The sequence below is a fragment of the Pinus tabuliformis genome, chromosome 5_1 (assembly GCF_031772625.1).
Source record: "Pinus tabuliformis cultivar Carrire ecotype Pingquan chromosome 5_1, CPIR1, whole genome shotgun sequence".
NCBI classification, from domain to species: Eukaryota; Viridiplantae; Streptophyta; class Pinopsida; order Pinales; family Pinaceae; genus Pinus; species Pinus tabuliformis.
Genome location: NC_142305.1, coordinates 894,496,538 through 894,518,625, shown reverse-complemented (window position 1 = coordinate 894,518,625; position 22,088 = coordinate 894,496,538). Strand labels below are relative to the sequence as shown.

General features: G+C 33.4%; 1 pseudogene; it reads left to right on the top strand.

The window, feature by feature from the left end:
• Positions 1–20,278: 20,278 nt before the first annotated feature.
• On the top strand, positions 20,279–20,845 carry LOC149167682 (indole-3-acetate O-methyltransferase 1 pseudogene; annotated as a pseudogene).
• The last annotated feature ends 1,243 nt before the right edge of the window (positions 20,846–22,088 follow it).

Here is a 22,088-nt window from a genome sequence, read left to right as displayed (position 1 = left end):
CCACCAAAATAAAGCATGAAAATGACTACAATATGGAAAGAAGAAGTGTGCCCGGAAATCATCCTAGTAGATATGTAAGATGGGTAAACATATGACTAAGATAATCCATAAGAATGAATTCATTAAGGCATGAGCTCACAATCAGATAGAAATGTGGTCACACTAACAAGGAAGGGACAGTAGCTGCTTTGATTATAAGGCCATTATGTGAATGATGTTAACATACCATAATAATTGTATATAGAATGAAATAATCATGATCAAAAAATCTTAGGCTGCTCACCTACATTGTAGCCACAAACATGGTCTGTAAATTTGATCGACAATTTTCCAACCCAAATTTTGAATCAAGAAACCACTACATGCAAACAAAGCTAACTAGGTTTCTAACCTTGGTCTCCTTAGAAACGAAAGCTTCTATAAAGGATCATAAACTCTAGAAACTTCACAATCCTCAACAGGAGTCTCTAAAAACACATCAAGAATTGAGGATTTATAGTATTGTCAAGGGATTTCAAAAGACACAATGAAAAACAAACCTAAACAATTCTACTCACCTAGGGCATACATGAAGAGGCTCCATGAATCCAGAAGTTGATGAAATTGAACTCACAACATTGAAGGCCTTGTGTTGATTACTCACTACTAAGAGCATTTTGCCACACATAGATTTGTACTCCTAAGTGATGTGTGCCTAGTCTTAAATGTGCCCACGATTAACATTCTAAGAAGGGGTAATTTGATCAAAGGCTTCACACATCAAGTTACACACTATAATAACATCTCCAAAGTTTTTATAGCCATTTCCATTCTTAAGCTTGTTCGTAATTCAGGACAAGAAATTGCTTAATATAGCGGTACAAAATCTGTTGCAATGCACAAGAAGGTCACAAGGGCAGAACTAAACTACCTTGTAAATCTCTACACTTCAAGAGTTTATAGGTGCTCCCTCCACCAAGTTAGAAGCAATTCATTTCATGAAAGTCTAAACTTTAGATGTGGCATGATCCGATAGAATCAATGGTAGTTGAGTTGCTCTATCTGATGGGGAACCATGTATATGATAGTGACATGATATGTAAATCATGTATTACCCAGGCCCTCAAGATAGCTAGTTCACCAATGTTGTAAAAATAATATAAAATATTAAATGCTTTGGGCCAAATGTCCAAAACCTAATAGTGGAGAAAATTGTGTTAAATACAATGTCTCGCAAACAAGGCAATACTATTCGTTATGATAGCGTTTCCTGCCGTTTAGTTTAATAAAATATTTTAATATCATGATGTGTTGTATGTACTCCAAACAATAATAAAATTGTAAAATGAGTTATATGAATATTTGTTTAGCCTTTTTTATTATTTTTTTAGTATAATTAAACATTTTTTGGTAGATAAATGTTATATATATATAGTTGGCATTGCAGAGAATGATAACAAGTTAATAATTATTTATTTAATATTGAATGATGACAATTTTTTTATATAATGCTCATATTATAGTACACATGTCATGTCATTAGAGTATAGATTGATATAATGAGAGTTGTACAAATTGTACACATGTTATTTTTACATATTTTTTTCAAATTTATATTTTTTAAATTAATTTTTTGTAAATTAAAAAATAAAACCCATAAAAAATGTCTATTCAATATTTTACACCAATGACAAAATGGAATTTTTGAATTTAATTACAAACCATTTGTGTTTATGGTACATAGTAATTAATATATAATGTTATTTTTCAAATTATTTATATTTATTGTACATAGTAATTAGTGATATAGTACATAGTAATTAATAATAGAGTACACAAAAGTCAATTCTTGTCATCATTACACAATAAGAGGGGAGACATTTTAACCAATCATATTTAAGATAAATAGAAACAAATTTTATTTAAAAATAATCAATTTTATTTTATAATGTTAAACTTTGAATATATTTTAAACTTTTTTAGTAAAAGAAAAATCAATAGCAAGTCAATGAAAAATACATTATATCTTGCGAGCGACACATATAATATTGTTATATTGATTATACAAAAATGTTTTCCATATATAATAACTATAAAATTAAAATTATATAATAATTATACTTAGAAATTTTAAAATTTTAAAATTATAATTATTAAAAAAATTCAAAAAGATTATAACTATAAACAAGTATAATATGTATAATTGTTACTTAGTACTTGTTTTTTTTAATGTAAAAAGTAATTAATAGCAAAAGTTATTGTATTTAAGATACAAATTCCCCTCATGCTTATACATAAAGATTTTAATTTTTTTGAATTATTAAAACGTGTGATTTGCAAGGTTCCATTATAATAGTTGAGAGCTTTTCAATTTTCAAATTTAGGTTCCTATTTCAAATATTAAAACATTAAAATAAAGAAAATTGTTAAAGTTTTTAAGTAGGGAGATTTTTATAGTTGAATTCACAAAGTTTTTTTTTCTAGTTAAGACTAACCTAAGTACCCACGGGGGATTTGAACCGATGACCTATCGCAAGGAGTGCCTTAAGAGCACACCCACTCACCGTCAATCCAAAACCCCGTGGGCGTTGAATTCACAAAGTTAAGATTCAATAAGTGTTTAGTTAAAACAATGAAATTTCTATTTTGCATCAAAATCATTTATAATAAAAATTTCCACAACAAATTACATCAATTGATTTTTGTTTGTCGTTTATATTTTTAAATAGCTAATGCATCTACAAATGCTTGTAAGTCTTTACCTTGCATTATTTGACAACTTGATATTTCAAGGCCATATATGACTCCTACACAAGTTGCCTATAAAATCAAGCTAGCTATTAAAGACATGTAAAAATGTTTGAAAGAAAAACATTATATAATATTAAAGGAACACAATTAGATTTAAAAAGGCACGTTGACTTAGGGGCATACCAAAGAGCTCTAATGATTTATGATAGAGGGGACATACGGTTTAAAAGAGATTTTGTTAAATATTTCCTATTATAACTTGGAATATTTTATTTTAGTGACATAATAATTTTAAATTTTTATATATTAAATAGATCGTATAGATTAATATTATATATAGAAGTGAATCTATATATAAAACAATTTCATATTTAAAATATCAAATATATATATATATATATAACCACCACAAAGAATATTATAAAATAAAAATGTGATTGTAAAATTTTTCAAAAACTTAAACAAATTCTGTAAATTATTTCAAAAATTACACATTAATTAAAAGTCAAATACACTTATTTAGAAATGAACTCTTTAGAAATGAACTCTTCATAAATATTGAGATTTGATGTTTGTATTATTATGATAATTGGTGCCAAATATAACTTTTTTGATTTTTTATTTTTGATTTTGATTTTTTATAAATCAGGAAAATTGTATTAATATTGAAATTTGATGTGTGTATTTTTTTCATAAATATTGAGATTTGATGTGTGTACTATTATGAGACTAGGTGACATATGCTAGGGGTTTCTTTATAGTAGATTTTGAAAACCCTGAAAGCAGACAATATATTCTAGATTCCGGCCCTTGGTTTTGGGAAAAATCAGGGCTATTCATGAGGCCACAGAGCCCATCATTCGATCCCTCAACAACAGTCATAACCTCAGCACCAGTTTGGGTGAGATTGCCAAACCTACCCTTGCATCTCTGGAATTTCTTTTTGTTAAAAGCCATTGGAAATGCAATTGGGAAATTTCACTGTAGGTGCCTAGAAACAGAGGAATATGCCAGAACCACCTATGCATGCATCTATGCGGAAATGGACTTCAGTGCCGGAATCCTAGCTGAAATACACCTACCCCTGTGCTAGGGGTTTCTTAATAGTAGATTTTGAAAACCTCTACCCCTGTGCTAGGGGTTTCTTTATAGTAGATTTTGAAAACTCTGAAAGCAGACAATGTATTCTAAATTTTGGCCCTTGGTTTTGGGAAAAATCAAGCCTATTCATGAGGCCATGGGATCCATCATTCGATCCCTCGACAACAGTCATAACCTCAGCACCAGTTTGGGTGAGATTGCCAAACCTACCCTTGCATCTCTGGAATTTCTCTTCGCTAAAAGCCATTGGAAATGCAATTGGGAAATTTTACTACAGGTGCCTAGAAACAGAGGAATATGTCAGAACCACCTATGCACGCATCTGTGTGGAAATGGACTTCAACGTCGGATTCCCAGCTGAAATACACCTACCCCTATGTTAGGGGTTTCTTTATAGTAGATTTTGAAAACCTCTACCCCTGTGCTAGGGGTTTCTTTATAGTAGTTTTTGAAAACTCTGAAAGCAAACAATGTATTCTAGATTCCGGCCCTTGGTTTTGGGAAAAATCAACCCTATTCATGAGGCCATGAAACCCATCATTCGATCCCTCAACAACAGTCATAACCTCAGCACCAGTTTGGGTGAGATTGCCAAACCTACCCTTGCATCTCTGGAATTTCTCTTCGCTAAAAGCCATTGGAAATGCAATTGGGAAATTTTACTGCAGGTGCCCAGAAACAGAGGAATATGCCAGAACCACCTATGTACGCATTTGTGTGGAAATGGACTTCAGCGCCGGATTCCCAGCTGAAATACACCTAACAAGTAAAGACTATGTGTGGAACCATAAATTCGATTATGAAAGTGTCCTCTTCAGATGTCAATCTTGCTTTGAGACGGGTCACCTAGCTAAAAACTGCCCAAAAGCCTCCCAGGAAAATTCTGCTAGAAAAAATCACCACAGATCTACCTGGTGGGAAGGAGCACAAAAAGAACACTACACTGTCATCAAAGAAGAATACTCTCGAGAAAACTCTGAATCACAAGAAATAGGGCAAGAAAGAAACAACTCTCAAGACAAGCAGGGGGAAAGCCCCGCCCAACAACAAAAGAGTGAACTCGATAACCCCTCAAGCATCAACAATAATGAGGATTCGAATACTGAACAAAATGAATCTTCATTTAACAGCAAAGCAGATCTCCTAGACCAAACTTCTTCTCTGACTATCTTCAAAAGGACAAACACAATAGATCACGAAGTTAAGACACCAATGTCCCAAGAACCAAAAGGGATGAAGGAGATGCAAAATAAAGAAAGTTGGAAGACCGTAGAGAAAAAAAAGAAAGCTACAACACCAACCTCGCCAAGAAAGATGAGGACCCAGACAATTAGAAACTAAGAAAATTATAGGTCCGATAGACCAATTTGGTCTTAGTGGACGTTAACCACCACCATCATCATCATCATATAGACATATTTTTTATTTTTTATTTTTAAAATAAATTTTATTTCTACAAATTCTATTTATAACTCCATCAAATTAGTCATTTTATCTATATGAGCCAATAAGAAAATAAAAATTCAAATTTCAAAATATTTAATTTAATAATTAGTTTTTTTAAACTTTAGTAAACTTTATAAAATCTTTTTAAAATTTTGAACTAATTGAAAGTCAAACGTTATTTTATATTAAATATTTAATTAATGAAACATAATGTTGAACACCTATTCAATTACATATTATAAATATAATTTTTGTAATTATTATTGTGAATGGAGATGTCGTGTTGTTTAATTATTATATGTTTTAGAAACTTTTGGTTGGAATTTGGAAAAACAATTTTTAGTTAATAGTGATTTTTTGTTTTTTAAAATATATTTTGCCTACATATATGTAAATTTAACATTTTGAAAATTTCTTAAAAACACTTAAATTGTAGAAAATTTACAACTCAAACTTGTAATTCTACCAGATTCTACCAAATTTTAAATAAATTCAACTATGAGATATCTAAAAAAAACTACAAATCAATACCATATGCATATAAAGGTCATAGTCTAAAAATTATGCCTTTTTACCAAGTTATGAAAATTCCGGTCATATTTTGAGAAAATCTGGCAGGTATTTTTGTAAAGTTTTTTATGGTGCTAAATCCATTTCCACCATCAAAAACATGCTTCAAACACTGCATCTACAAAAATTTTTGAAATTTTTTTACCCCACTTTCCACTGTCCAGTGAATTCTTTCGCCTCCATAAATAACTACCATATAAAGCATTCATATAAATTTTGACCACAAAAAAGTGTAAAATTTATCCACAGATTGATGTACTCTCATATAATCTGTGACTTGCAGTGAAGCAAGTCGTGATGCATTAAATGGAACACCACCACTTCCACTAAATGATGATCCTCATTTATAACGCAAGCTCAGTCTGTGCAGAGGCAACAGGCTCCCCTTTCCTGTATGTATGTACCTGCAACAGATATCCAAGTGATTACCACCTCTCATATGTGATTGGAGAAATGGATCATCAATATATTTGATATCGTCACAACTTCCAAAATGAGGAATATATATGTACAACAGTGGAATCAGACAACAATTAAATATTGTGTGGAACCTTTCATAGTGATTTTAAGTTTTGGGAGGATTGTAAATTTTTTGGTGTTCATGTAGCGACCAGGGTATCATCCACCAAACGCATATAGATCGGAATGTCCTTCACTCCCACCAAAACCCCAACCAATTAAATGAGGACCAAGAAAACCTTAAAAGCCTGTTCAAGAAATGAGTACACAAGTCAAAAGTGGTGTACTCACCAAAACCCCAACCAATCAATGAGGAGAAAAAAACCTTAAAAGCCTGTTTACAAAATGAATACATAAGCCAAAGAGTGGTGTACTGAGCATTCATGACTCAATCAATGCATGAGGCTGAACCTTTCAGTGCCAATTAGGGAGGAATTTGATGCGTAATTTGTTACTCATATTGTGAAAAAATTATTAAATCATCAAGATCATTGAAATTATGAAGATGGGTAAAGGTAGTGTGAAAATCGGAAAATTTGTATGAGTGGTCTGTTTTGAAATCCTAACTCTACCAATCAAGTTTAGAAATTGAAATTTATCTTAACTGTTTACTTTAGGGTTTTATGTAAAGTTGCAAGATCCTAGTATTTGTGTTATTTATGTTGTTATATGCAAATTTTTTATAACAATAAAAAGATAAACTTTAATGTATTTATCTTTAGATAAAGAAAGCACAATAAAATATGAAATACAGGTCAAAGATGTCCAAATAAACAAGGTCACTGTAATCTTTCTAATCTTTTTAATATTCTTTTTTATATATCAAAATTTCATTTGCAACCAATCAAAAAAAAATAGTGACAAACAATAGGCATGAGTAACTAAATAAATGGTTAAACTTAACCTTGGTGTAAATCACTCCTTAAAATTTATAATGGGCAACTTAAATATTTGACATGAAATTGACTATTTTAAAATATTTTGCCAATCAAGGTAACGTTTCAAAATTTCTATACCAGTCAAATATGTTTAAAAACGAAAAAACCCTTATGCAAAATGTCAAATTCCTAACATTCCAAGTTGGGTCCCAATGTACTTGTCAATGTGATTAGAAAAGCCTTTGACCCTTTATATGTCAACAACGACCATAGTATTGGTTAGATGCTCTTAGGGGTGCTTCCATTGAATCAAAATTTAAGCTTAGATTTATATGGGAGTCTGAAAATGAATATGAATACTTATTAATGCAAATACATATAAATTTCTTGTTCAATCTAGTTCATATATAGAGATAAAAGGAAGAATTTTCAATTCCAATAAATTTTATGATGTGATAGATGAAAAAAATAAAAATTAAATAAATATTATTTTTTAAAATAAAATTTATCATGATTAAATTATTAATTAGGATAAGTATTTTTATTTCAGAAGTTTATATATATTTTATTTAATTAATAATAATTATAAGTTAGATAGAGGATAGAGATTTAATGTTTACATAATATTCAATAATATTTTTAATAATAATAATCACAATTTAAATGTTAAGATTAATCTCAAAAGTAATTATGACATTTTTACCTTTTTAATTAAATTGACTAATTAAAAAAATTAGCATATAAAGAAGTATCATATGAAATGATTTATGGTTTTTTCAGCATGTGGTATTAATAAGCCATGGTATTGACCCACAATATTGTAACAAAGCCTGTTTATAGGTTAAAAATATTCATGGTTCAATGCATGTGAATCTCTTGCATTCTTTTTTAAATGTATATATGTTTAACTCATATATTAATTCTTCATAAAATTAATAATAATAATTTAAAATAAAGTTATAATTTAGTTATTTTTTATGATTTTTTTTAATCTTGGTAATGTGAGTTGTATCATAAAGTAAGCGTTTTGCTACTTATCATGGATTCATGTCTATCTAGGTTTACCAGTCATTTAATTTATATAGCTACACTAATGGATAATAAAAAAATTTATCATTCATTGATATACATAAATATAAGTAGAATATTAAGAATTTTCTTTACTAGGCTTGGGGTTTTGTTAAAAAAATGTGAATCATTTGGCCATTGCTCACAAATTACAACATCTACTTTCTTCATAATCACATGGAGTTGATTTCTGATGCTGCAATTATTGAGTAAATTGATGAATGGACAAGGGGGGAGGGGAGTGATCCCCTCCTATAGAGCTACGGTAATTGGGAACAATCAACCAAATCCAAATGGGGAAGGCACAAGTAAAGGAAAAGGCACAGGGCAAGCCTAGGCATGTTCTTAGGTGACAATGGCAATCTCACCTTAAAGGAAGATGTCTCCCGAAAGCCACGATAAACCCGAAATATGTGGTCCCAAATAATAAGTTGGAAGGTTACCAACAATACATGAAAGATCACACATGCTTATTTGAAAATTTGTTTGGGCTTGACTTATTGGATCCAGATCAAATTACAACCAAAGAGCCATATTGAGCTGAAATTGGGAGCAAGGGCTTTTTTCATTGTGATTTTCTCAAACTTCAAAGATAGAACCCGTATCTTTGAATACAATCCCTATTTTTTCAAGAACCAAGGGATTTACATGAGATACTAGGAAGAGTGTTATAACCCTGAATATGAGAAATTCATGGAGGCTCTAGTCTAGGTATGATTATTCTCTCTACCAACTAATTTTTGGGATCCAAAAATTTTGGAAGGTACTGGAAACTTTATTAGGATGTTCATCAAAATAGCTAATACCACCAAGAGGGGTTGATATACTTCATATACGAGGATATGTATGTATATGAACATCACACAACCCCTACCTGAATCCATATATCTGGAATATTATGATGAGGGATGGCGATAGCCATTAGAGTATAAACATGCACCTTTTTGGTGTCGACGATACCACGAATGTGAGCATCTCTTTTGAGACTGCTTGCTCAACAAACTAGAGGTTCAGGCACCACAAGCAAAGAGGATGTAGAGGGCTTCTAGAAAGTGATCAACAAGAAGAAAAACACCAAAGGACAACCCGTTCAAGTTGTGACTCAAGGGAATAAGACAAATAACAGGCATGTGGCGCTCTCAATTGAGGAAGAAGATCCAAAGCTCCAGGAAGATGTGAAGAATGTAGACTCGAAGGGAAAACAACTTCAGGAGAAAATAACCCTCAAGCGAAAGGCACAAGAGGATCCACCAAAATCCTTACAGAGGGAGGAGACACAAGTAGGTGAAATGGAGGAAATGGGGGAGACCTTAAGCAATTAGAATAAAATCCTAGCTTGTATACTTGCATAATGGAAACATATGGACTCCAGATTTGTCCTAGAGAAACAAAAGCACCAATTTCGAGAGATCTACCAAAAACTATAGAATCAAGGCCGAGAAGGCAATCAAGAACAGGGAGAAGCACACATATATTATGGACTCAGGCACACTCTGGCATTGATAAAGGACATACAGATAAAGGACCCAGGAAAAGAGAGAGTAAAAATGTGAAGGAGTTGATGTAAGTAGTTGGTGACCACCTTCTAAATATGAGATAGGTAATCGCGCTTTTAGTGGTGTCTCTCTCCTTGAAAAACTATTTCCAATGAAAATTATTACTTGGAATATAATAAGCCTCAATAACGGAGGTAAACAGAGGAATCTTAGAGATAGAATTAATAAGGAGCATCCTGAAATTGTAATGTTTCAAGAAATAAAGATTTCAAGTGAGAAGGTGAAAAATATTGCTAAGCATTGTTGGAAAGGGTGTGAATAGATGGAATTATACACAAATAGGAGAGTGGGAGGTATTGCAATCCTCTAGAACCCCCTCAAGGTTTCATTCCTAGATTGGATTACCTGCCTAAGGATCCTTTTTGGGAAATTTCTGATATATTCGCACAAAAGAGACTATGGTGTTAATGGTTGTTTATGGGCCTCCTTGTTGAAAATATGTTTTTTTTCTAGAAAATCTTTATTCTATGAGGCAGTTGCACCCATATCATTTTTGGATAACTAGGGGTGATTTTAACCTTATTAAATCATTGGAGGAGAAGGAAGGTGGGTTCAGAATATTGGATCTAGAGGCCTTTTAGTTTACTAATTTGATCCAAGATTTATGGTTACTTGATCTAGAAATAGTAAATGGAGTTTTTACATGGAATAACCATCATGGAGGCATACATCAACTAGGAAACCGCCTAGACAAATTCTTGGTATCAAAAGCCATGCTAAATCATGATTTTTTTTTGAACCGGTGATCCTGCCCTACCTAGGGTCAGATCATTTATCCTATTAGAATGGAAATAGATTTAAAAATTGCCCCTAGAAATCATCCTTTTGTTTTGAAAGTTTTTGGTTACATGATTTTGAATTCATATCTAAAGCCCAACCTTAGTGGGAGGAGATTCACATTGAGGGTTGGAATCAAATACATTTTTTCAACTCAAGTTGAAAGAATTACATAAAAAGATCAAGGATTCGAATTGTAAATAGCTTGGGCACATTACAAAATATAAACAAGAGTTGAAGCCAGTATGCAACAAATACAATGAAAATCATCACAGAGGGGTGCTTTGAAGCTCTCATTTTGGAGGAAGGATAATTGGTTAATAAAATAGAGCAGAGGAGAAATCAGGAGGAAACCCTCAAGAGGAAAAAATATTGTGTGCAATGGCTTAGCGAAGGAGAGCACAAGACTAAATTTTTCCACAAGACCATGATGAAGCATTGGTATCATAATAGAATCTTCTCTATAAAATCTAAGGAAGGTCAACATCTTTTGCAACATAAGTGATAGGGGAAGAGCCAGTATCACATTTTTAGGAGATTCTCATTGAGTCAATCCCCAATGAGAAGGAACACATCCAACAAATTATTTCTCATATCCATCACCTGATCAATCAAGACCAAAATGAGGGCTTAATGAGAGAAATAATTTTTTTCAGAAGCGAAAGAGGTTGTGATGGTGACGCCTCATAATAAATCTCCAGTGTTGGATGGATTCACAACAAATCTCTTTCATGATCGCTGGAAATTTATTGGACCTGAAGTTCACACTTTGGTGGAATATGCTCAATAGTCTCAAAAGCTATGGTATGGTCTTAATGTTACTTTCATCACCTTAGTCCCTAAGGCTAGTAGATTAGAGGATCCTAATGGTTTCCTCCAAATTCCTTTATGTAATGTTATTTATAAGATCATTTCCTTTGTCATTGTTAATCACCTCAAGCTCTTTCTGAATTGTATCATCTCCTAAAAAAAAAAAAAAAACCAAGGTTTGTAGAGGGTCACCAAATTCTTGATGGTATTGTGACTTCCCACAAGGTTAATATTTCTAAAGCCTAGGATAGACTAAGCTGGGATTATCTTATAAATGTCTTATTTGCCTTTGGGTTTTATTCTCAATGGGTCTATTGCATTAAATTCCTCATTTCTTCCCCGTTTTATTATATTCTCCTGAATGGATCGCCCTCTACACCTTTTACCCTATCTTATGGACTTTGACAAGGTGACGAAATTTTCCCTTTTCTTGTCATATTGGCAGTGGAAGGCTTGGTAAGATATCTCAAGGTAGTTGGTCATAAAAACACTATAAAATGGCTTCAACCTTTTGGTGAGGACCTCCCTGGCACCCACCAACAATTTGTAGGTGGTTTTCTACTTTTCTAGCAAGCCTCATTATGAGAGGTGCGGGCGATGAAGTCCATCCTTTCGAATTTAATGCAAGCTTAAAGGACTTTGATTAATGGATACAAGTCTAATGTGTTTTTATTTAGTACTAATCCTGTGATCCAGGGTTATCCGCATCCATTCTTGATTTCAGGATAAGCAATCCTCTGACGAAATACTTGGGAGTCCTGCTTGTTGTGAATTCATTAAAAGAAGCTTGCTGACAAGGAATCCTTAAGAATATCTCAAAAAAACTAGAGGGTTGGGCCTTCATATCTCTCAATTTGTTTGGTCATCTGGTGTTGATCAAGTCAATTCTTCAAGCTATACCTATGTATCAGTTATAAGTCTTATCTTCCCCCAAAATTGCTAATAATGTTATTATTTCCTTGTTCAAGAATTTCTAATGGAGAGGGGAAAACAATGCCAAGAAATGGGCTTCAGTGGCATGGCATAAAATGTGTATTCCAAAATTGGCAAGAGGCTTAGGTCTTCAGGATCTAGAAATGTTGAATAAAGCCTTAAGGGTGAAGTTGTGGTGCTGATGGATTCAAAGAGGGATTGATTTTTGGAAACAAATATGGAATAGAAAATACAAACCAACTTACTCCCAAGATGAAAAATTTGTGAGTTGTGAGTTTCCCCTCAAGATCCTCGATATGGAATCTTTCTCAATAGAAATGAATTTTGATTTATGCCCATGCCTTTTGGGAGATTCAAGATGGATGCTCTCCTCATTTTTGGTAAGACTCTTGGAAACAAATGCCTAATATGAATGGTAAGGAGGAATTAAAGGAGTTAAAAGCCTTTACGTGGAATCAACAATGTTTTACTATAGTCGATTTTTGGATAATCTATATAGGTGAATGTCAATGGCGAATTTGGAAAAATTAGGTAGATTGGCCGAGTTCCACCCTTATGACTAAATGGACCACCCTTGCCTAGGAATTGCAAAAACAGCGTATTCACATTAATCATGAACCTAACATGTTATTCTAGGGATATCAATCAAGTGGCATGTTTAACCTAAATGAGGCTTATGCTATACTTTTTGAACATCAAATCCTACCTCGAGAGCCTCTATGGAGGATAAACCTAGACGAGAAAATTGTGACCCAAGGTTGCTACATTCCTATGTTTAGTGGGATGACGAAAGACTCTAACATGGGATCATATCCATAAGAATGGTTTTCAAGGTCTATCATTTTTCCCTCTATGTTGTCAACATGAGGAGACAACAAAGCATCTTATAAACACTTGTCTGTTTTCTAACTCGATATGCTGAAAGGTAATGGAGCTCTTTGGTCATTTTGACCAGTCTCTTCACAATCTGGTTGAAATCCTTGAATAATGGAGACCCAATATATTTTCTAGTCGAGTGGTCAATATGACTTGTGAGCTTACAATGGGTTTCTTCATGTAGGCCATATGAAAACCTTAAATGAGGACCAAGAAAACCTTAAAAGCTTGTTCAAGAAATGAGTACACAAGTTACTCACCAAAACCCCAACCAATCAATGAGGAGAAAAAAACCTTAAAATCTTGTTTACAAAATGAATACACAAGCCAAAGAGTGGTGTACTGAGCATTCATGACTCAATCAATGCATAAGGCTGAACCTTTCAGTGCCAATTAGGGAGGAATTTGATGGGTAATTTGTTAGTCATATTGTGAAAAAATTATTAAATCATCAAGATCGTTGAAATTATGAAGATGGGTGAAGGTGGTGTGAAAACTGGAAAATTTGTATGAGTGGTCTGTTTTGAAATTCTAACTCTACCAATCAAGCTTAGAATTTGAAATTTATCTTAACTGTTTAATTTAGGGTTTTATGTAAAGTTGCAAGATCCTAGTATTTGTGTTATTTGTGTTGTTATATGCAATTTTTTTATAACAATAAAGAGATAGGCTTTAATGTATTTATCCTTAGATAAGAAAAACACAATAAAATATGAAATGCATGTCAAAGATGTCTAAATAAACAATGTCACTATAATCTTTCTAATCTTTCTTCATATTCTTTTTGTATATATCAAAATTTCATTTGCAACTAATTCACACAAAAATAGTGACAAAAATAGGCATTAGTAACTAAATAAATGGTTAAACTTAACTTTGGTCTAAATCACTCCTTAAAATTTATAATGGGCAACTTAAATATTTGACATCAAATTGACTATTTTAAAATATTTTTGCCAATCAAAGGTAACGTTTCAAAATTTCTATACCAGTCAAATATGTTTAAAAACGAAAAACACCTTATACAAAATGTTAAATTCCAAGCTGGGTCCCAATGTACTTGTCACTATGATTAGAAAAGCCTTTGACCCTTTAGATGTCAACAACGACCATAGTATTGGTTAGATGCTCTTAGGGGGCTTCCATTGAATCAAAATTTAAGCTAAGATTTATATGGGAATCTGAAAATGAAAATGAATATTTATTAATACAAATATATATAAATTTCTTGTTCAATCTAGTTCATATATATATAGAGATAAAACGAAGAATTTTCAATTTCAATAAATTTTATGATATGATAGATGGAAAAAAATAAAATTATTTAAATAAATATTGTGTTTTTAAAAATAAAATTTATTATGATTAAATTATTAATTAGAATAAGTATTTTTATTTTGGAGGTTTATATATTTTTTATTTAATTATTAATAATTGTAAGGTAGATAGATGATAGACATTTAATGTTTGCATAATATTCAATAATATTTTTAATAATAATCACAATTTAAATGTTAAGATTAATCTTAAAAGTAGTTATGGCATTTTTACCTTTTTAATTAAATTGACTAATTAAAAAAATTAGCATATAAACAAGTGTCATATGAAATGATTTATGGTTTTTTTCGGCATGTGGTATTAATAAGCCATGGTATTGACCCACAATATTGTAACAAAGCCTATTTATAAGTTAAAAATCTTCATGGTTCAATCCATGTGAATCTTTTACATTCTTTTTTAAATGTATATATGTTTAACTCATATATTAATTTTTCATGAAATTAATAATAATAATTTATAACCCACAAATGTCTTCAGACACGTAATTTTATTAATAAGAAAAAAAATCACATCTCGAATTTTGCAAGAGTTTACACCCGAACAACAAAACACTCTTGCAACGAGCTATTTATAAGTTCAATGTCCTAATTACCTCTAATTATGGATCACTTATAAAATAACAAGTATCCATTTACAATAAAAGCTATTTAAACAACTTACTAACAATTCTCCTAAATTAGAGCTTAAGATACGACACATTTGTAGATTCATATCCTTTTACAGCAATATTCTAATTCTAAATGTCTACATTAAATAATTAAATATTCTAGATTAATAATTATTAATTTAAGATATTAAATTAATAATTATTTTATTCTAACTTTATAACCTATGATAATATTTTATTTTGGATCATCTAACATTCCCCCCTATGATCCAAAGATACATTACAACAGATACCAAGTTCATCCTTGAACGTAGTAAATTTTATTCTGCCAAGAGGTTTCGTGAAAATGTTGGAGATCTGATCTTCTGAAGGAAAATAAATTGGCTTGAGGACATTCTTGGAAATGAGAGATCTAATATGATGATACTTGGTGTCCACATGCTTTGTCTTTGAATGAAAAACTGGGTTCTTGGCAAGCTTAATGGCTGACTGGCTGTCAATGAATAATGACGTAGCTTCTGCCTGAGAAATGCCCAAGTCCTGCAAAATTCTGCGCAACCAAACAATTTCACATGTTGCTTCCCATGCTGAAATGTACTTTTCTTCTACTGAAGAAGTGGCCACTGTAGCTTGTTTCTTACAACTCCAAGACACTGCTGTTGACCCCATGCTCATTAAATAACCTGATGTTGATGCTCGATCATCAATACTTCCAGCAAAGTCGGCATCTAAAAATCCACCAAGTACAAAGTTTTTAGTCTTTGTGTAAAGAAGACCAAAATCTTTTGTTCCTTGGATATATCAAAGAACTCTTTTGGTTGCATTCCAGTGGCTGTCTCGTGGTTCCTACATAAAACGTGAAAGAATACTGACTGCATAAGATAGATCAGGGCGAGTTTTTTTCAAATAAATCAAGCTTCCAATCAACTGTCTATAAGTAGTGTTGTCCACCATTCCCCCCCCTTCAAATTTTGGAAGTTTCAAGTTTTGCTCCATGGGGGTGAGAACGGGCTTGCAATCCTGCATTCCAAATCGCTAAAGAACCTCTGCTGCATACTTACTCTGAGAAATGAAAATATGATGTGGACGTTGGAAGACTTCAACTCCAAGATAATAGTGAAGTAATCCCAAATCTTTCATCTTAAAACTTGCATGTAATTCTGTTTTCACCTATGCAATATGATCATCATTGTTTCCAGTAATGATCAAATCATCTACATACATAACAAGAATCACCAGATATTTACCCTGTTGTCGCACATACAAAGTATCATCAGATTCACTTCGTTGAAAACCAACTTTCCTAAGGTATTCATCCATTTTTTCATACCAAGCTCAGGGAGCTTGTTTTAACCCATATAAAGCCTTGATCAATTTGCAGACTTTATGTTCCTACCCTTCAATTTCAAAACTTGGTGGTTGTGTCATATATACTTCTTCCTATAAATCCCCGTTGAGAAAAGCACTTTTTACATCCATTTGATGAACTTTCCATCCTTTCTGAGCAGCCAATGCAAGTGTTAATCGGATGGTGTTCCATTTAGCTGTAGGAGAAAAAGTTTCCTCATAATCAATAACTTCGTGTTGCGCAAAACCTTTAGCCACAAATCTTGCTTTATACTTTTCAAGTTCTCCCTTTTGGTTGTACTTAATTCTGTAAACCCATTTGCATCCTATGGGTTTAACATTCTGAGGACAATCAACAAGTTTCCAATTGTGTTATCAATTACTGCTTGATATTCTTCAATCATAGCATGTTGCCATTCTTTATGTTTTAATGCTTCATTGTATGTGGAAGGTTCAGTAAAACCATTTTCTATCAAGGCAAAATTTCCTTCACTTCTGTGTCACTTCCTTGTTCATGTTTTATTCTGCTCATTAGGCCTTACATCTTTCAAAAGTTGAACTGCCCATTTTGGTAGTTGATGCTCACTTGTTTGAGATTCTGAAAATTCACCATCATTGTAAAGAGGATTAATGTAAACTGATGTTCGTCGATCAGTTGAAGATTCTGGAGGTGGAGAATCACTGTCAGAAGAACTGTTGCTGCTTGGAGATGCAGATGAACTACTAGAAGATCCAGATGGTGTTGTTGAAGTAGATGGACTGGATGAATCATCTTTAGATGAAGGAAAATCAATTTCATTCCAATTTGGTGAATTTGGTTGACTTTGCATATTTCATTTTCTTTGATTGCCTTTAGTTTCTAACTTTTGAAGAATACTTTCTATTTCTTTAGCACTCTTACTCTCTGTTTCATCAAAAATTACATCCCTACTCACAATAAATTTTCCATGGGTCAAAAGACGGTACCATTTCTTCTCATTAGAATATCCAATCATTGTGCATTTCAAACTTCTTGAGTCAAGCTTAGTTCATTTTTCTTTCGGAACTAAGGCATAACATATTGATCCAAAAACTCTAAGATGTTTAACTCGAGGTTTGAAACCAAACCAAGCTTCATAAGGTGTGATTCCGTCTAAAGAAGCAGTTGGAGATTTGTTTCTTAAGTAGACAGTTGTATGAATTGCTTCTGCCCAATATGTTGGACTTAACTTTTTGAAAGTTAACATAGATCTCGCCATTCCTAACAAGGTGCGATTCATTATTTCTACTACTCCATTTTGCTGTGGAGTGTAAACATTTGTAAGATGTCTTCTTATGCCATTATCGCTGCAATAAGTTTTGAATTCATTTGAAGTGAATTCTCCCCCATTATTTGTCCCGAGAGTGCCTATCTTTTCTTTGATTTCATTTTCAACAAGTTGGCGAAAAATTTTAAACTTTTCAAATGCTTCTGACTTTTGCTTCAAGAAATAAACCCAAGTCATTCTACTAAAATCATCAATGAATAGTAAGAAATATTTGCAACCACCGAATGAAGTTTGTAGTGGTCCACAAACATCATTGTGAACTAGTTGTAGCAGCTTGTTTGCGTAGTGGTCCACAAACATCACTGTGAACTAGTTGTAGCAGCTTGTTTACACGCCATGAAATTGTTGGAAAACTTTCTCGACTTTGTTTTCCATAAATGCAAGCTTCACATTTTGCATTTTCCTTTTTGAAAGTTGGAAGTCCCTTAACCATCCCTTGTTTTTGCAATTGAGAAAGACTATCAAAATTTAAATGTCCATATCTTACATGCCACAATCTTATAGGTGAAATTCCTGTAGTCACTGCCCCTGTAAAGTCAAAATGCCTTGGAATAACTGTCCCTTTCATCCTTAGCAATTTTCCATTTTCATAACCTGTCATCACAGTTTGCAAGCTTTGTTTGACTGAATTAATCTTAACCAAGCCATCTTCCATAATTACCTAATGTCCTGCTTGTTGAATTATGACTAAAGATAACAAATTTTTCTTAAAGGTTGGTACATACCATACATTTGAAATCATTGTTTCTCCAATGCCAGGGAGAGAAACTTTAACTGCACATTTTCCATAAGGAGTATGTTTCGTATCATCTGCAAGAAAGATGGAATAAGTTGGCAACCTTGAAAATTCCAAAAGAACTCACGTTGACAAGTCATGTGCTGAGTTGCTTCTGAATCCAAGATCCAAGCATATTCATAATCACTTTTAATATGGGAGGAAAGTTGTAATGCCAACGAAGAAGTAAAGACATATTCTGAACTAACATCATCTTGATCATTTGCAAATTGTGCTAAGTGCTGATGAAACTTGCGGGTTTTATCAATAGAATTTTGACAATCTTCAGCATAATGTCCAACTTTGTTACATCTTCGACACACAATTTGACTTAAGTCTCTTCCTCTTCCTGGAGACTGTCCTTTGCCTCTGCTTTGACTTCTTTTTTGAGGTTGTCCTCTACCTTGATTATTTCCTCTTCCTTGAAAATAGCCTCTCTCTTGACTGTTTCCTCTACCTTGGAAATTACTCCTGCCTGAACTGTTGCCACTATTAAAGTTGTTTCCTCTGCTTTGGCTTCGACCTCGACTTTGTACATTATGTGTTGCTTGATTATGATTGAAATTCCCTTTGACTCTGCTTCTAGAACTGTCAGTTGATGATTTACTAGTGTTGGCCTCTGTGAAAAAAACATCTTCACCAACTTTCTTTTTCTTCCCAAAGGTTTTATCATGTCGGGTCAACATTTCGCAGAGCTCATCAAACTTTAGCTTCTCTAACTTTCTAGTTAATTGTAGAGTTTCCAAAAAATGTGTGAAGGAAGGAAGTCCAACAATTAAAATTGTGACCATAAAACTATCATCTACTACTTGAAAACCAACATTAATGATTTCCTACTTAATATTCTTAAGTCTGGAGATGTATTCAAGAACATCACCTCCTTCAATCAATTTTTGTTGCAACAATTTTAATTGTAGATCAAATTTCTTTGATTCAAGCTGAGTATCAAAGAAGTCTTTAAAAATTCGCAAAGCATACCATGCATCTATAGCATTTGCTATATGGACATACATTTCATCATTAACAAAAGATTTAATGAGAGCTAATGCTTTGGCATTCTTAACTTCCCTTTTTGCTAGTGCAGCTGCATCTGTGGGTTTATTTGGCTTAATATCACCATCACATATATCATGCCAAAGTTCATTATAAATGAGAGTGCTTTCGATGAGGCATTGCCATGTTTTGTAAGATTTTGTGCCTTCAAGTTTTTCGGAATCAGAAAACAAATTAATCAACTTTGTCATTGTAGTGTTGAAGCTTCACACCAAGAATCAGGCTCAGAAAAAATATCAAGATGGGCAACACAACATGCAACACACTACGCAAAAACGATCTATCAAGGCTTGGCCTTGACATCGTATAGTCGTTGAAATAAGAGAAAAATGACTGAGCTTTGCACTTGGCTCTAGTCAATTTCTCAAATATTTACAAAGTAACTTTCGAAATTTGACTTTTACAATGCTCTTGCAAATCTTGGTAAAAAAATGTCTCCCCCCCCCAAGTAAAATTACTTTGAGTTACAATGCGATGAACCAAAATTTACAAATTTTAAATAAAAAATCACTTCTTTGAGAAATTATTCAACTCACCTTATTTCTCCACTACAAAAAAAACTTTTCTCTCCATAAACTTTTCACAGAGGATTGGGTTAGAAATTGTAAAAGCCTATTTTGGAGGAAGCCAATTTATCAATGAACATGATGATGGAATGCAACACTTTTTGCATCGCAGACCTTGGTTGTTCGTCTGGCCCCAATGCTCTCTTCACCGCCGAAAATATAACGCAGGCCCTCAAAGCTAAATATAGGGCCATGGGAATTCCTCCTCCGCAGTGCCAAGTATTCTTCAACAATCTTCCTGCTTCAGATTTCAACTCACTCTTTAAAATTATGTGTTCTCTTTCAGTAGATACTGATTATCAAAATGAAGAGGGAGTCGCAGATAGATCATATTTTGTCACAAGCGTACCAAATTTTCTCTATGGAAGGCTATTTCCAGACAAGGCTCTCCATTTCGTTCATTCTTCGTTTGGTCTTCACTGGCTTTCCCAAGCTCCTGCTGATATTTTGGAGAAAAATTCAGCGACATGGAACAAGGGAAAAATATTTTGCGAAGGAGGATCTCGGGTAGTCGGGGAAGCATATTTTCTTCAATTTCAAAAGGACTTCAACACGTTTCAAAGAGCTCGCGCAAAGGAGATGCTTGGCGGGGGCCGTTTGTTTTTGCTGTTATTGGGTCGAAATTCTCGCAATCGGAAACCATAAATTTAGCACTGGGTGAAGGAATAAAACTTTATACTATCATCTGTAGGTTTTAACCCCATATAAAAATTACCTGCATACGAATTCTAAAACACAGAAAATAAACAATGCGAGAGCATAACACATAAAACACATATACACAGACATTTTCCCCTGGATCCCAAAACTAGGACTACCAACTTGATTTTTCATTATGTTTCTTTCAATGTTACAATACATATTTATACATGCCGAAGCATCCAATACCATGGATCGAAAACCATCGCGTCCAAAACCATGGACCGAAAACCATCGCGTCCAAAAGCATGTGCGAAAATCATGCACAAAACCATAGGTGGATCTACCCAACCTAACATAGGGTCTAAAACCAAAATTTTCCGGGGCGCTGCCCTGGACCCCATAGAGTGGGGTTACCTGCATCCCTCAAACCCCCTGTGACTCCCCCCGCTATGCAATCGGTGCAATAAGGGGGGGCTCTGCCCCCCTTCTAACCCCCTATTTAACTATGTTGGCTAGTCGTGGAAAGAATATAACACAACCCAACATTCTCCCACTTGTTGTTTTCTTTCCACAGGGACCCACAAGAGAGCTTAGTCATTTATCCAGCCCTGCAATGCCCATTGTTTCTCTACACCAAGAGAACTTCTCAGAGCTCACAAATTTTGTCAATGCATCTGCAGTATTCTTCAAAGTGTCCACCTTTACCAGCAAAACCTTTTTGTCTTCTATCATATCCCTCACAAAGTGATACTAAACATCGATGTGCTTTGTCTTTGAATGATATGCAGGGTTCTTTGCCGAGAAAATTGCACTTTGGCTATCACAGTCTATCCTTATAGCTTCCTGTACTAACCCCATACTTGAACACAATCTCTGCAACCAAACTGCTTCCTTGCTTGCATGAGTGGCTGCCATGTATTCTGCCTCTGTAGTTGATAGTGCCACTACAGATTGTTTCTTACTCATCCAACTGATTGCACCTCCAAATAGGTTAAACACATACCCACTTGTAGATCTTCTTTGATCGAGATCTCCAGCCCAGTCTGCATTAACAAAGCCACGAATATCCATCACTCTGTCCAATCCTGGTCTTCCTTGGTAGCACAAACCATATTCACTAGTGCCACACAAATACCTGAAAACCCGCTTGACTACTATCCAATGCTCCTTTCTTGGTTTTGACATAAACTTGCTCAATACTCCCACTGCATGTGCAATGTCTGGTCTAGTATAAACCATTGCATAC